This window comes from Rattus norvegicus, chromosome 10 (assembly GCF_021556685.1).
Source record: "Rattus norvegicus strain SHRSP/BbbUtx chromosome 10, alternate assembly SHRSP_T2T, whole genome shotgun sequence".
Taxonomy (NCBI): Eukaryota; Metazoa; Chordata; class Mammalia; order Rodentia; family Muridae; genus Rattus; species Rattus norvegicus.
The window spans coordinates 21,472,662-21,487,473 of record NC_141543.1 but is presented as its reverse complement, the minus strand read 5'-3'; the positions used below and the strand labels follow the sequence as shown (position 1 = coordinate 21,487,473).

The 14,812-nt window shown below is 48.5% G+C and overlaps 1 non-coding gene across 1 annotated transcript; it reads left to right on the top strand.

Annotated features, from left to right (window-relative positions):
* Window positions 1-11,249: 11,249 nt before the first annotated feature.
* On the top strand, window positions 11,250-11,549 carry LOC148002795 (signal recognition particle RNA). Its single transcript, XR_015632444.1, has one exon.
* Window positions 11,550-14,812: the final 3,263 nt, after the last annotated feature.

Below are 14,812 nucleotides of genomic sequence, written 5' to 3'. Positions count from 1 at the left end.
ATAAAAGAGAGCGTTTAATGGGGGCTTAAAGTTTTAGAGGGTTAATGTATTATCATCATGGCAGAGAGCAAATCAGCATGGCACTGTAGCAGTAGCTAAACACTTTGTATTCTGATCCACAGGGGAGGGGGTGGGGAGAGAGAGAGAGAGAGAGAGAGAGAGAGAGAGAGAGAGAGAGAGAGAGAGAGAGACTTGGCCTGGTGTGGGTTTTTTAAACCTCAAACCACCCTAAGTGACACACCTCCTCCAACAAGACCACACCTCCCAATCCTTCTCAAACAGTTCCACCAACCGGAGTCCAAGCATTGAAATATATAAGCCCATGGGGGCCATTCTCATTCAAACCACCACACTGTGCTTAACAGCAGGCCCTCATAGTCCAGTTCTGCTGCCCCCCAAATTCACACAGCCTGTGTGCTTCTCTTTCCTATTGAGTGTATACTTCAGAGAATTAATGGCAGATGCCATGATCTAGCACCAGGCGCTTAATCGGATAATACACTTCGGTTAGCCAAGAGCAGTGGCAATAGTAAGGGAGGAAATGGGGAACTGTAAGACTCAGGCCATGGGGAGGGTAAATCACTGTCTTCTGGGTATGGCTTGCAATGGTGATGTGGGTGTGACCATGTGATCAAGACCCTCAGGAACATGAAAACAGAGGACCAGCAGGACAGGAGAAGGGAATCGCCAAGGTTGAGAGAAGGTATTGGGGATGGATGAGACATGACCACAGCACAGTGTATACACATAAGCAACTGTTAGAAGATAAAACCTGGGCTGGGGATTTAGCTCAGTGGTAGAGCACTTACCTAGGAAGCGCAAGGCCCTGGGTTCGGTCCCCAGCTCTGAAAAAAAGAACCAAAAAAAAAAAAAAAAAAAAGATAAAACCTGATCACAACAAGCCGTTGAGGCAGCTTGGGGAGAGCAGCCGTCTCGGTGCTGGGCTATGCACTCCCCTGTCTTACTAGGCACCCGAGCAGTGGGTAAGAAGCCTTTGACTCTCCTTCCTGTGTCCAGTGGTTGAAGGCATCCGTATTATTCAAAATGATCTTGATGTGACACAACGCACTCCTATCAAAATTCCAAAGGCTTTCGGTGTTTTGTTAGAGATAGGGTTTCTCTGTGTGACCTTGGCTGTCCTGGCCTCCTCTCCATAGACGAGGCTTCTTTCCAAAAAAAGGAAAAAAGAAAAGGAAAGAAATAGGAAAGAAATATTTTGAATTTGTGTCTTTTTAGTCAGGGTTTTACTGCTATGAACTGACACCATGACCAAGGCAACTCTTTTTTTTTTTTAAGATTTATTCATTTATTATATATAAGTACACTGTAGCTGTCTTCAGATACACCAGAAGAGGGCACTGGATCTCTTTACAGATGGTTGTGAGCCACCATGTGGTTGCTGGGAATTGAACTCAGGACCTCTGGAAGAGCAGTCGGGTGCTCTTAACCGCTGAGCCATCTCTCCAGCCCCAAGGCAACTCTTAAAAGAACAACATTTAATTGGGGTTGGCTTACAGGTTCAGAGGTTCAGTCCATTATCATCAAGGTGGGGGCATGGCAACATCCAGGCAGGCATGGTGCAGGAGGAGCTGAGAGTTCTACATCTTCATGTGAAAGCAGCTAGCAGAATACTGACTTCCAGGCAGCTAGGATGAGGGTGTTAAGCCCACATCTACAGTGACACACCTACTGCAACAGGGCCACACCTTCCAATAGTGCCACACCCTGGGCCGAGCAAATACAAACCATCACGGTGTGTATAGGATTTCAAGGGCCTGGATAGTCAAAGCACTCCTAAGAAAGAACAAAGTGGGTGGCCACAGTGAGCACAGTAGGGCTACAGCTTTTATAGAGATATGTGGAATTCAGAGGCAACGGTAGAAGCCATCACAGCAGTCAGCCATGTAGCCAGTGTCAATAGTTTATAAAGTCAGGTACTTTGTATAATATACTCAAGGTTCATCACTCTAAAAACAGGATCAGCCGGATAGCACAGTACTGCTAGCCCTGGTCAAAGGGGTGCAGTGGGCCAGCTTGAGGGTGAAAGCCTGGGAGAGCTGGCCCTGACACCAGCCTGCCATGAGATGCTGTGGGTACCAGGGTGATGCCTTCCCACCTCCCTCTCCTCTCACTACCTGTGGTAGTCAGGAGAGTTGGTGAGCTGGCCTTGTCCCTCCCAGTCTGCAACACTCAGGAAAGCAGGCCCTGCTGCTCACTGGGCAGCACAGTTTGTCTGACTTAAGGTGGGGGGCGAGGCCATGTCGATGTCCTCTCGACCTCTCTACCTTAGAGAGAATGTGTGAGCAGCAAGAGAGCTGGCAGGCCCTGATGGCAAAAGTGCAGGCGAGCCAGCAGGGAGGGTATGAGAGTGAGAGAGCTGGCCCAGTCCCTGGCAGGCTGCAGCACTTGGGAGAGTAGACCCTGTGTCTACTCTCTGTGGCTGGGCAGAGCCTGGAAGTCTGAGTGCTGGTAAGCTGACCAGAGAGCAGGACATCTGGCCCTGCCTCCCACTAGCAGGAGCAGTGCATGAGTGTTAACTTGGTGATGCTGCTAAGAGAGAGTCAGCCCAACCGGCACGCTGAGCAGCTCAGCTACCAAGGTCCAGATCCACCCCGAAATCTGCATCATCTGACAATGTTTGGGATTCAAGAAAGGGCCAGTCCTGCTATTCCAAAGCTGCAGGGTCTCCATGACACAGGATAACCAGGAGGAGTCCTAATAAGGATCTAACTTCGATGGTGTCACAGAAGCCAGAGACCTCCAACCAGACCAATGACTCCTTGCAATGAACATTTGCAAGTGAAGACCCGTAGACAGAGGGGTGTGTTGTGGGACACACTGGGACACCCTACAGCTTCCACTGGGAGATGTTGTCTAGGTTTTGTTTTGTTCTTGTTCTTGTTTCATGTGTGTGTGTCTGTGTGTATGTGTGTGCAGGAGATTGAGGGGATGGGAAGTATTAGGACTTAGGGTACATGATGGGAAACTCACAAAGAATCAATAAAAAGTTTAAAAAACATGACCAGCATATTCCACACCTTATTTATGGGTGTACTAGTCAGTGAACACATCCTCTGACCCCTACATGTGCATGCCCACACACATACATATCATTCATGGCTATGTGTGTGTGTGTGTGTGTGTGTGTGTGTGTGTGTATGCAATAATAAAAGTTTTTTTAAAGAGTTGGTTTTCCCGTTCCTTAAACAGCACCTGCGTGTGCTATTAGTTACTTTCAAGTTTAAGCAAGGGTGCAGTGAAATCACCAAACTGGACCACTCTGTGGGTAGAAAGAAAGTGTGTTTGGGGACTCAAACTGCCGGGCCCCCTCTCAGCAGCTGGGGGAGTGGTGGCAGCGGGGGGGGGGGGGGGGGGGGGAGCCTGTCAGTGAAAGAGGGCAGGTAGTGGTGGGAGGAGAGGCACAGGCCAGGACAGACTGGGAGTCGGTGTGGGGCCTTCGATGGTCCAGGCTGTCTGTGTTAGTTAGGGACTGGATGCCCCTGCTGGAGGTAGTTGACCTTCAGGGTGGACGAAGGAAGGGTGGCTTTCCTGGTAAACAGAACCCACCATCTGCGATTCCTGAGGGATGCTGAGTTTCCCAGGTCAGCGTCCTTCTGTTTAGGGCACTGTCACCAGCACTGCCATCTTGGAGGCCCGCTTTGTAAAATTAAACAGGACAGGCTTCTCGTTGCTGTGTCTCCTGCCATCACTTCCTCCTCTGAGAGAAAACAACTCTTGAGAGCTTGACATCCGCCTTCCTCTCTCCTTCAGCGGCCTCATCCTCTCATGGTTGCCTGTGCTGGTCACTGTCACAATGGTAGCCAGCGGGCTTTGGGTTGACTTGTGAGAAGGAAATAGAAGGGGGCTTATGCCTCACCCGGCCTCCCCTCCCCCATTTACAGGATGGCGTGTCACCAAGCCAGGCCTGCTTTTGTCTGGTGCTCCGTCACTGAAGCAAAAGAGAAAATGTTGCTTGTCAAGGCTTTGGCGCAGGCAGGGAAGATCCAGGTCCAATCCAGCTCTCTGGGGCTCGTAGAGTTTTGGGGTACGGCTGGGACGCAGAGCGGGGTGACTTAGAGGTCCTGTGGGGAGGTGTGTGGAGTGTACCAACCAGTAGTCTGCATGTGAGCAATCAACACTCAGGGCTCTCCAAGGATTCGTGCTCAAAGAATGACCTCCAGGCAGGGCTTCTACCCTCCTGATGCCAAAGCTCACCACTGAGCACTTATAAGGGAAGAGCGGATAGTTTTGGCTAAAACAGTCTTCAAAGTTCTGGAAAGTTATGGAAGCCTGCGTATGAGAAGTGTTGTCTCTGGCAGCGCTAAGGTTGGTGAGTGTCACGTAGCCAGACTACATGACATTCTGAATTAGTGATTTCTATTTTCAAAAATTATGTTTACTTTTATTAGGTATGTATGCTGTCCGTCTGTCTGTCCGTCTGGGTTTGTACACATGGGCGCCATGCTTACAGAAGCCAAAGCAGGGTGTCCATTGTAACCCATCCAACATGGATGCTGGGAACTAAACTTGGGTCCTCTGCAGTCCATTCCTCCACCGCAAAGCCATCTCTCCAGAATTAGTGACCTTTAAAACCAACTAAAAGCAGTGACTAAGGAGAAGCGAAGGTCTCAGAGAGATCAAAGGCACAAAGGTTCGGTTAGAATGGGAGACCTGGTGAACCGTGTGCTGCCGGATTCTGTCCACCATGGAGTCCTAGAAGTTCGAGGCCTTGTTCTTTAGAGAGGAGCATTGCTGAGAATGGCTTTCGGGTTCTTGAAAGATACTTCTGAGGCAAAAGTACATCTTCACAACTGGACACCCTTCTTTTAATACGTAACCAGCAGACAACTATGGCCTATCTGGCAAGGCATGGCCAACTGATTGTTGGATCCTGTTGTGTGTGTTGGGTGAAACACTAAGGCCTAGATGGGAGGTTAAGGCCTAGGTAAAACGTTGAAACCTAGGTAACTGTTACCTGGCTAGCCTACCACTATAAGGAAACTTTCTCATATGTTTCTGCTGTTACTAGGAAACTTTCTAATGCCAACATAGTCTGTTATGTTCTGTGCCCTAGGAAACCAATCACAATGGACATCAGTAGAACTGCTTTGTACAGTTACCCACAATAGGCTTGGACCCAGACCAACTACCCAGCAGCACTTCCTGCTCCTAGGTATGAGCTTTTATGGCATTTGCCTTTAGAAGCTGCCCCTGGCATGGACCCCAACAGAATGATAATTCCTGGTTCTCAGTAAGACTCAAAGCTGCACTCAGATGAGCTAAAAGCTGGTCCTGAATCTTAATACACAGCCTGTAATTTAGCTAACTGTCCCTGTCACAGAGGGACCAGCTTCCTGATGGCAAGGAATTGAAAATTAAGTAAGGCTAGAAGAGGGTGCTCCCTTTCACTGCCTGGGAGACAGTCTTCTCCTGTCTGCCTTTGCATCAAAATGTAGAGCTTTTTCGGCTCCCACGTCTGCCTGGGCGCTGCCATGCTTCCTGCCAGGATGATGACGGACTGAACCTCAGAACCCATAAGGCAGCCCTACCCAATTACATGTTGTCCTTTACCCCTTGGTCATGGTGTCTCTTCCCAGCAGTAAAACCCTGAGACGGCAGGTCTCTGTGAGGTTTTGAGGCTAGCCTGGTCTACAGAGCAAGTTTCAGGACAGCTTGGTCTACACTGCAGGCCAGCCAGGGTTGTCTAGGGAGATTTACCCGATGAGGCTTCATTGTGATGTAGGCTTTCCTGTTTTTCTTTGATACAGATTTAGTCCTTTTTAAACATGTCATAGATAAGGGGCCTTGAACAATAGAAATTTTTCTCACCTCTCTGGAAGCTGAAAGTCTAATATTAAGGGACTGAGGGGTTAGCTTCTGGTCTTGGTTTACAAATGGCTACATTCTTGCTAAAATTTTGTCTGGCTTTTCCTCTTGGGGGTTGGGGGGTGCACTCCTGGTGCTTCTCGCTTCTCTTAAAAGGAGACTAAACCTAGTGGATTGTGTCATTTTATGCTTCTATAAGAAACTAACTGAAGCTGGGTAATGAGTCAAGCAAGATAAAAATGTTTGTCTTACCATTCTGGAGGCTCAAGAGCATGACACCATGCTCCTACCAAGGGCTTCTTGACTGACAGCATCCCGGTGAGGCTCTCAAGCAGTGTACGTGGAAGAGGCCACAAATTCTTGTGACAGTTAGTTCTTGTGGAAACTGGCCCCACTGTCCTAAAGCCTGCAGGAATCCTTTTCTCTCCTCAGTGGTCCCGTATCCTGACTACTACCACGATGCCCATTTTTCAAAGTTTTTACACCTGAAACTCAAACTGGAGGTAAAGCTTCTGGCATGAACTGCTGAGGGACAAACCACACAGGTGCTACCCCACAGCCTTTGCTTAACCTTTTCATCTCCTCGACGCTGTCTCGAAAATACAGTTACACAGGGGACCAGGAGATGGGGGAACCTTTATAAGTTCTGAATGGGATCAAATGCACCCCAGAATGTACATCCTAGCAGGTTCAAATGTCTGATGCTCACCAGTTTCGTCAATCTTGACCGTAAAGATTGAGGAGCACCAGTGGTAGAGCGCTTGCCTAGGAAGCGCAAGGCCCTGGGTTCGGTCCCCAGCTCCGAAAAAAAGAACCCCCCCCCAAAAAAAAGATTGAGGAGCACAAAAAAAGATTAGAAAAGCACTTGTCTGGGTCTAACGGGGGTGAGGGGTACTTATCTGCAACATGAGCCCCCTGTCTATAAAAATGAAGGTTCAAATGGAATAAAAACAGAAAAGAGCCCATTCGCGCAGACACATACTTCCCCCTCTTTGTGCTTCCCAGACACCGACTCTCCACACCCTCAGCCGAGATGGCTGAGCTCTCTGAAACCGCTAGCCAAAATGGATCATTTCTCCCTTACATTGTATTCTCCGGCTTAGAATACACTGCCAGGCTGCTACGTCCTCCGTGTTTCTGTTAACCTTATTCTGAACTCTGCCACACGTGTGGGACAGCTGTATTACCAACATGGCTGTGCAGGAAAAGCACTTTGGGGATAAAAACGCGAGTCCAGATGGAGGGAAGAGCGGGGCGAAGGAGGGAAAATGCCCCCTGGGTGGCAGTGAGGCTGTAATTGCCACCCGCTCCCTAGGGATGCTAATTAGGGGAAGAAGATGAAGAGAAACCGGTGTCTGGATAGACAGACTCTGAGAAAGGAGCCATATTCGTGTCTGTGAGAAATGTCCTCGTTTGTCACAGGACGGCCCTGCGGAGCTGGGGCTGAGCCGGAGCTGGGGCTGAGCCGGAGGTGACTCTGCCTTTTATGAAGTGAACTGTGGGTCTTGGTTGATGCCTTCTGTTTTGCTTGGAGATGTTACATCCTTCAATGTCATCCTTTGCAAGGCTCTAAATTGGGCAAAGGCATATGGTACCCACGAAGAAGCCCCCTGATCTTCCTGGCGAAGGGCTGGGTCACTTCCGGGACCGGTTTACAAGCTTTAGTTGTGTCTGGAGCTTTGAGGAAAACCTGAGCGAGCATCTCAATTTTCTGGTGCATAAGAAACGGCCAAGGAAAGGAGATTAAATAGTCTCTGGGGCTCTTACTATGCCAAGTGCCCATTGGTGAAGGGCCTGATGCGCGCCTAACTCTAAACCCCGAGAGGGTCTGGGGCGGGGGTGCAGACTGACTGTGTGAAATCCTGAAGGATTTCAAATGCAGATAACTGATCATGCCACTGGTAAACAGCTGCTCTTTGTAAGAGGCCCTGGGCTCTGTCACAGTCTGCAGAGCTGTGACTGGACACTGTGGCTGGAAAGTCCTCATTTTTTAAAAAGAGATCAGGAGCCCTCAATGTTTTTCTGACACTTCAACCTTTTCATACTAGAAATTACGTTTTAAAATGAGGAAAGGAAATAGTGGTTCAAATAAAATACAACGGTGGACTCCGCTCTTTAATCCATCCTTAATCTTTAGAATATAATTAATCCTTAAAATTTATAAGGGCTGGGTTTTTTGGTGGGTTTTTTTTTTTTTTTGGTTCTTTTTTTCGGAGCTGGGGACCGAACCCAGGGCCTTGCGCTTCCTAGGCAAGCGCTCTACCACTGAGCTAAATCCCCAACCCCAAGGGCTGGGTTCAGATCTGCCTGAGTACCAAAGTGCACAAATGCTCAAGTCCCTTCAAGTCACATCGTGTCTGCACAGAGCCTAACTTATATCATCTAACACAGTGTAAACACCTTGTAAATAGTAAATAACTACTGGCCTGTGCTAGGTTGTTTAAGGAATAATGACAAGAAAACACACGCACACATACACACACATACACACACACATATACACACACATGCACACACATACACACACTCACTCACCTATACACAGACACACACACACTCACACACACATATACACACACATACACACATACATACACACACATACACACACACATTCACCCACACACACATGCACACACACATACACACACAGACACACTCTCACACACAGACACACACACTCATACACAGACACACATGCACACACATGCATGCACATGCACACAGGTGCACGCACACACATATACACATACACACACACACATGTTCAGTACAGGCACATTTTTGTTAGGCTTTCCCCGCCCCCCCCCCCCAATTTCTGGCTGGTTAAATCAGCTCATATGGAACCCACAGACAGAACCTGACCCAGTTTGCCAGGACTATTAACTCTGGAACTAACTCTAGCCTAATGTCCCACCTTACACAACCCAATTTGTTTCTTTGTTTTTTAACAAGCCAGAGTGTTTAACTGGGTTTTTATATAGTTACACAACAAATAGGGTGGGAAGAGAGAGAGAGAGACAAACAGACAGACAGACAGAAAGGGGGAGAGAGAGAGAGAGAGAGAGAGAGAGAGAGAGAGAGGTGAGATGTAAGGGGGACATTAGAGGAAAAATTGCCCTAATGATTATGTGGGATAAGAAACCCCATGATAGGCTGTCAATGTTAGCATTCTGTCTAAGCTCCACCCCACAGTTACCTGGCAATAGCCAGATATGCCTGACACTATAAAAGGGGTTGCTCACCCACTCCTTGCTCTTTTGCTCCCTTTTGCTCCCCTCTTGCTCTCTTGTTCTTACCCTCTTCCCCCTTTGTGTCCTCTCTCCCCATTCCCCTCCCCCCTTCTTTCCCGTGCTCATGGCCAGTCTCTCCTCCTCCTCTACTCCTCTCTCTCTCTCTCTCTCTCTCTCTCTCTCTCTCTCTCTCTCTTTCTCTCTGACCTACTACCCTATTACCTCCCCTCCCAATGCCCCGAATAAACTCTATTCTATACTATCCTGTTGTGTGGTTGGTCCTTCAGTGTGAAGGGATGTCTCAGCATGGGCCTGCTGAGGCAACCCCATAGAACATATCCCCCCTCTCTTTATCCTTTTATTAACACAACAGTCTTATGGTTTCCATTGCTGTGAAGAGATCATAGCCAAGGCAACTGTTACAAAGGACATGTAATTGTGGCTGGCTTACAGATTCAGAGGTTCAGTCCATTATCATCCCGGCGGGAGCATGGCAGCGTGCAGGCAGACATGGGGCTGGAGGAGCTGAGAGTTCTACTTCGTGATCCACAGGCAGCAGAAGGAGACTGAATTCCCCAGGCAGCCAGCAGGAGGCTCTCTGTCCACACTGAGTGAAGCTTGAGCATAGAGACCTCAAAGGCCACCCCCACAGTGACACACTTCCTCCAACAAAGCCACACCTCCTAATAGTGCCACTCCCCATGGGATAAGCATTCACCATAGGAGACAATGGGGCCAAACCTATTCAAACCACCACGCAGGCTTTCTTCGAAGTGGGTGAGGGCAGGGGATGACTGATACAGTTTTGTCCAAGTCTTAAGACATCAGAACCAAGAAGCATGTGGAAGCTGCTAGTATAGGTCCTGAAAGATCACGAACTTGCAGGTAACCAAGAGCAGTAGACAATGTGTTTCCCTGCTTCTAAGGGCAGCTCCCACCCCCTTTTGTGTGCAGTCAGCCTTACGGCTGGCTGAAGGTGTCCACACTGAAATGGGGTGGTGCTTCCTGCTCAGTCCACAGAGTCAAGTGACAAGGTTTTCCATAAATATCCCCAAGGACGTACTAAGGGATGACAATTTACCAGCTCCCTGGGTGTTCCAAATGCCCTCAAAGGGAGCAACAGGACCGGTCTATGTGTCTGCCCTACTTGGTATTTGTGCCCCCTTGGCCCAGGCATGAGTGTATGTGAAGGAAACACCAGGTCTTTAAATGAATTAACACTGAGATCAAAACCAGAATTATTGAGGCTCTTATTGCCTCTGGGCAGTTTCTGTGAGGGTCATCCGACCACTCCCATAGTCCAGAGCCCCCTAAACCTGCTCTTCCAGCTAAGCACACCTGTTCTCTTAAGACCCTGAGCCTTGTCAGGGACTCTCCTTATATTGTAAGCACACTCGGTGCCTGACTTCTATGGCTGGACAACGTCTACTCATTCTTAGAACACCGTTTCAAGAACGTCTTAATCTCCCACTAGACAAGCCTGATTGAAGGTTCAGCAAAGGAATCAATGACCTTCCCTTAAGACTGTCATTCCTCAGAGCCTCTACTCCCTGCCCCAGTAGATCTTCAGGTGCTTGAGGGAAAGGGCTCAACTCTGAGCAAATGATCCAATGTGTGCATGCAATGTGTGACAGCCTCACTGTGGGTAGGAGTGCCCAACAAGTTCAGAGTGCAGGCACCTAAATGCTTTTGTCTCATCAGTGTGTTGACAGAGGGCAGAGCTCTGCGGAACCCGAAGCAAACAGATGTGTCTATTGTAAGCGTCAGAACGAGTTGGCTCCTAGCATCGAAGAAAAACTCTCATAGCATCATCTCCTTCTCCTAAATCTCAACCAGTATTTCTTTTATTCTGACGTTTTTATCTGTACAAGTGTTTTGCCGGCACCTTACACGTACCACACATACCTACAGGACTCATAGAGACCAGAAGAGGGCGCAATATCTCCTGGAAGTGGAATCAGGAATGCTTGTGAGCCACCACACCAATATGGACAACAGAACCCAGGACCTCTGCAATAGCAGCAAGGGCTCTTAATTTAACCACTGAGCCTTCTCTCTATTCTCTCCCTCAACCAATCAACGCCTGAGAGTGAAGACAAAACGAAGAAAATATTAACTCACAAAACACTGAATCTCCTGTATAATTGTTCTACTGAGCGTAGGCCTGCGAGGTTTAAGAAAAAAACACAAACTTGAGGCGCACGCCTGTAGTCCCAGCTACTCTGGAGGCTGAGACAGGGCGGATCGCTTGAGTCCAGGAGTTCCGGGTTATAATGCGCTATGCCGATCGGGTGTCCGCACGAAGTTCGGCATCAATATGGTGACCTTCCGGAAGCGGGGGACCACCAGGTTGCCTAAGGAGGGGCGAACCGGTCCAGGTAGGAAACCGAGCAGGTCAAAACTCCCGTGCTGATCAGTAGTGGGATCGCGCCGACAACTGTTTATGAAACTCTCTTTAGGGTTCTGCAGAATACATGGTTTCCTTCTCTTCATCCTCTGTGGAACCAGGTTCTGCCTCTCCTCTCGGGTGTGTGGGCATCACCAGTACACCGCTGTAGTTCCAGGTTCCACCTTTCCACCGGTACACCGGCTTGGAGAGGATAGGGATAATTATACAATAGGGAATCCTGAGTCTGCCTCTCCCTCCTGGGCATCAGACACTGCTGCCTGCCAGGCTGGAGGTGGGAAGCGGAGTCCGCAGTCCGGAGTCCGGGTCAAGCAGGGAGGATTCTAGTCCTATTAGAGCGTGTACAGGGGGTTCAGGGAGGGGGGGGCTTCTCCAAGAATCTGAGTGTTGCAGTTCTTTTAAGCAGAGGCCTTCTCCAATGGTCTTTAATGAGGCAGCTCTCTGAGATGTTCTTAGCTTGTTGGCATTTCTTTATTGGGAGTGAGTTTGATCTGACTGCTTGTGACCTTTTAATCGGGAGGTCTCTGAGGCAAGCACAGGAAGAAGGATAAAACTAATCTCATTTTTTTTATATTTCCAGGGTTTGATCACGCTCTACCTAGACAGGTCTGTTCCAGCTCCTCTTGTGACATGGTCCACATTCCCCATATTCTTCCTCCTCCCCCTCCTCCCCCTCCTCCCCCTCCTCCCCCTTCTCTTCCTCCTCCTCTTCCTCTTCCTCCTCCTCCCCCTCCTCCTCTTCCTCTTCCTCCTCCTCCCCCTCTTCCTCCTCCTCCCCCTTCTCCTTCTCTTCCTCCTCCTCCCCCTCCTCCTTCTCTTCCTCCTCCTCTTCCTCTTCCTCCTCCTCCCCCTCCTCCTCCATCATCATTTCACACTCTTCCCAGGCAACCACATACAATGGACCATAATTTGATATTGAAAAAAAGCACAGAAGCCAGTGGGCTAGAAGATGCCTGTGACATGTTACATGGTGAGGAGGAAGTGTCTAGATAGGAAAAACAGATTCTGGGTCCTGCTAAGACTGAACCCACAGTGAACTAGTCTATGGGGGGAGGGCGGCAATGGGGGGAGGGTTGGGAGGGGAACACCCATAAGGAAGGGGAGGGGGGAGGGGGATGTTTGCCCGGAAACCGGGAAAGGGAATAACACTCGAAATGTATATAAGAAATACTCAAGTTAATAAAAAAAAAAAAATAAGAAATACCCAAGTTAATAAAGAAAAAGAAAAAAGAAAAAAAAAAAAAAACAGATTCTACTCCAAGAGAAACAAGAAGAGGCTCCATTGGCTGGTCCTGGTGGTGTAGGTACAGGAGAACCCACAGGAGGGAGACCTAGGCCCTGCCCCATGTCTGCACAAATTGAGAGCTCTGGCCCTGGTGGTTTAGGCCAAGGGTGAGCCAGCCTGAGGGGTGAAAACAGAACAGCTGACCCACCACTTTTGCTGTGGTAATTAGGAGATCACACACACACACACACACACCTGGATAGTACAGAAGAGCTTCCCCTGGTGGTGTGGATGCAGGAGAGCTGGCAAGCTGAATGGCTCAGCTTCCACTCAGGCTGAGATTCAGGGCTTCGAGTTGGCCCAACCCAACATCTACCCCATCTATGAGCTGCTGGAGCTAGTGAAGTGCCCAGCCCTGCAGATGCAAAGCTGCAGGATCTCCACAACACAGGGCAACAACAGGGTATCCAAGAGGAGTCCCAGAGAGGATCCAGTATTGATAGTGTAGCAGAGGCCAGAGGCCTTGAACAAGTCTGATGGCTCAGTACAGTAAGATTTGCAAGTAAAGCTGTTTGGACAAAAGGGTACACTGAGTGACACACTGTGACACAATGAACCTTCCACAACAAGATGGCTTTTGATCTGTTTTCCTTCATATATATATGAAGGGGGGCAGCAGAGTGGAGAGACAGCTCAGTAGTTAGATCAGTGGCACTGACTGCTCTTCCAGAGGACCCAGGTTCGAGTCCCGGGGACCACATAACAGCTCACAACTATCTGTAGCTCCAATACCAAAGGACCCAATGCCTTCCTCTGGCCTCTGCAAGCACCGGGCACACACATGGAACACAGACATACATGTAGAAAAACACAGATGGAGCAGGAGGTCGGGGATGACACACGAGGTCAGGAGTGACAGCTCTCAAACATCAGTAAAGGAGAGCACAGTGAATGGAACTCTGGGATATGATCAAATGCCCAGACTGAATAAGAACTAAAGGCATAAAACATTAAATTAAAAATAAAAGTTTTTAAAACTAAAGGCATATAGAATCTATTCGGTGAAATTGTACTAGAAGGTTTCTCGAATCTAGAGAAACAAATGGAGATAGAAGAGGTATTTTAGGGGCTGGAGAGATGGCTCAGTGGTTAAGAGCACTGACTGCTCTTCCAGAGGTCCTGAGTTCAATTCCCAGCAACCACATGGTGGCTCACAACCATCTGTAATGGGATCTGATGCCCTCTTCTGGTGTGTCTGAAGACAGCTGCAGTGTACTCATATACATAAAAATAAAATAAATCTTTAAAGAAGAAGAGGAGGAGGAGGAGGAGGAAGAGGAAGAAGAAGAAGAAGAAGAAGAAGAAGAAGAAGAAGAAGAAGAAGAAGAAGAAGAAGAAGAAGAAGAAGAAGAAGAAGATACATGTAACACAGTCTGTGACATGAGACACAGCCTACAGTCACCTGACAGGGAAGTCTCAGTCGAGGAATTACCTAGATTAGATTGGCCTGTGGGTGTGTCTGTGAGGATTGCCTTGATTTGTGGAGATGATGTCAGAAAAACCCGAGACCACATGAACGCATCGTACAGAAAAGCTCCCGGGTCTGTGGTGTGCATGCTTGTGGGTGTGTAAGGTTTTATGCAGAGAACAGAAAGACAGAATAGTATTTGAGGAGTGGGTATTCTGCTGGGTTGGATGGCAGAGTCCTCCACGCTCATTAGGCTCCTCATAGAGCATCGTCAAGGGGCATGTGGGACCGGAATGTAGTTATCAGCAGAAATAGAGCCGGACACTTCAAGTCACCTGTAAGCCTTTTTTTTTTTTTTTCCAGAGCTGGGGACCGAACCCAGGGCCTTGTGCTTCCTAGGCAAGCGCTCTACCACTGAGCTAAATCCCCAACCCCTTTTTTTTTTTTTTTTAAATTTATTTATTTAATGTATGTGAGTACACTGTAGGTGTCTTCAGACACACCAGAAGAGGGCATCAGATCCCATTACAGATGGCTGTGAGCCACCATGTGGTTGCTGGGATTTGAACTCAGGACCTCTGGAAGAGCAGTCAGTGCTCTTAACCACTGAGCATCTCTCCAGCCCATCCTGTAAGCCTTAAATACAGCTACAT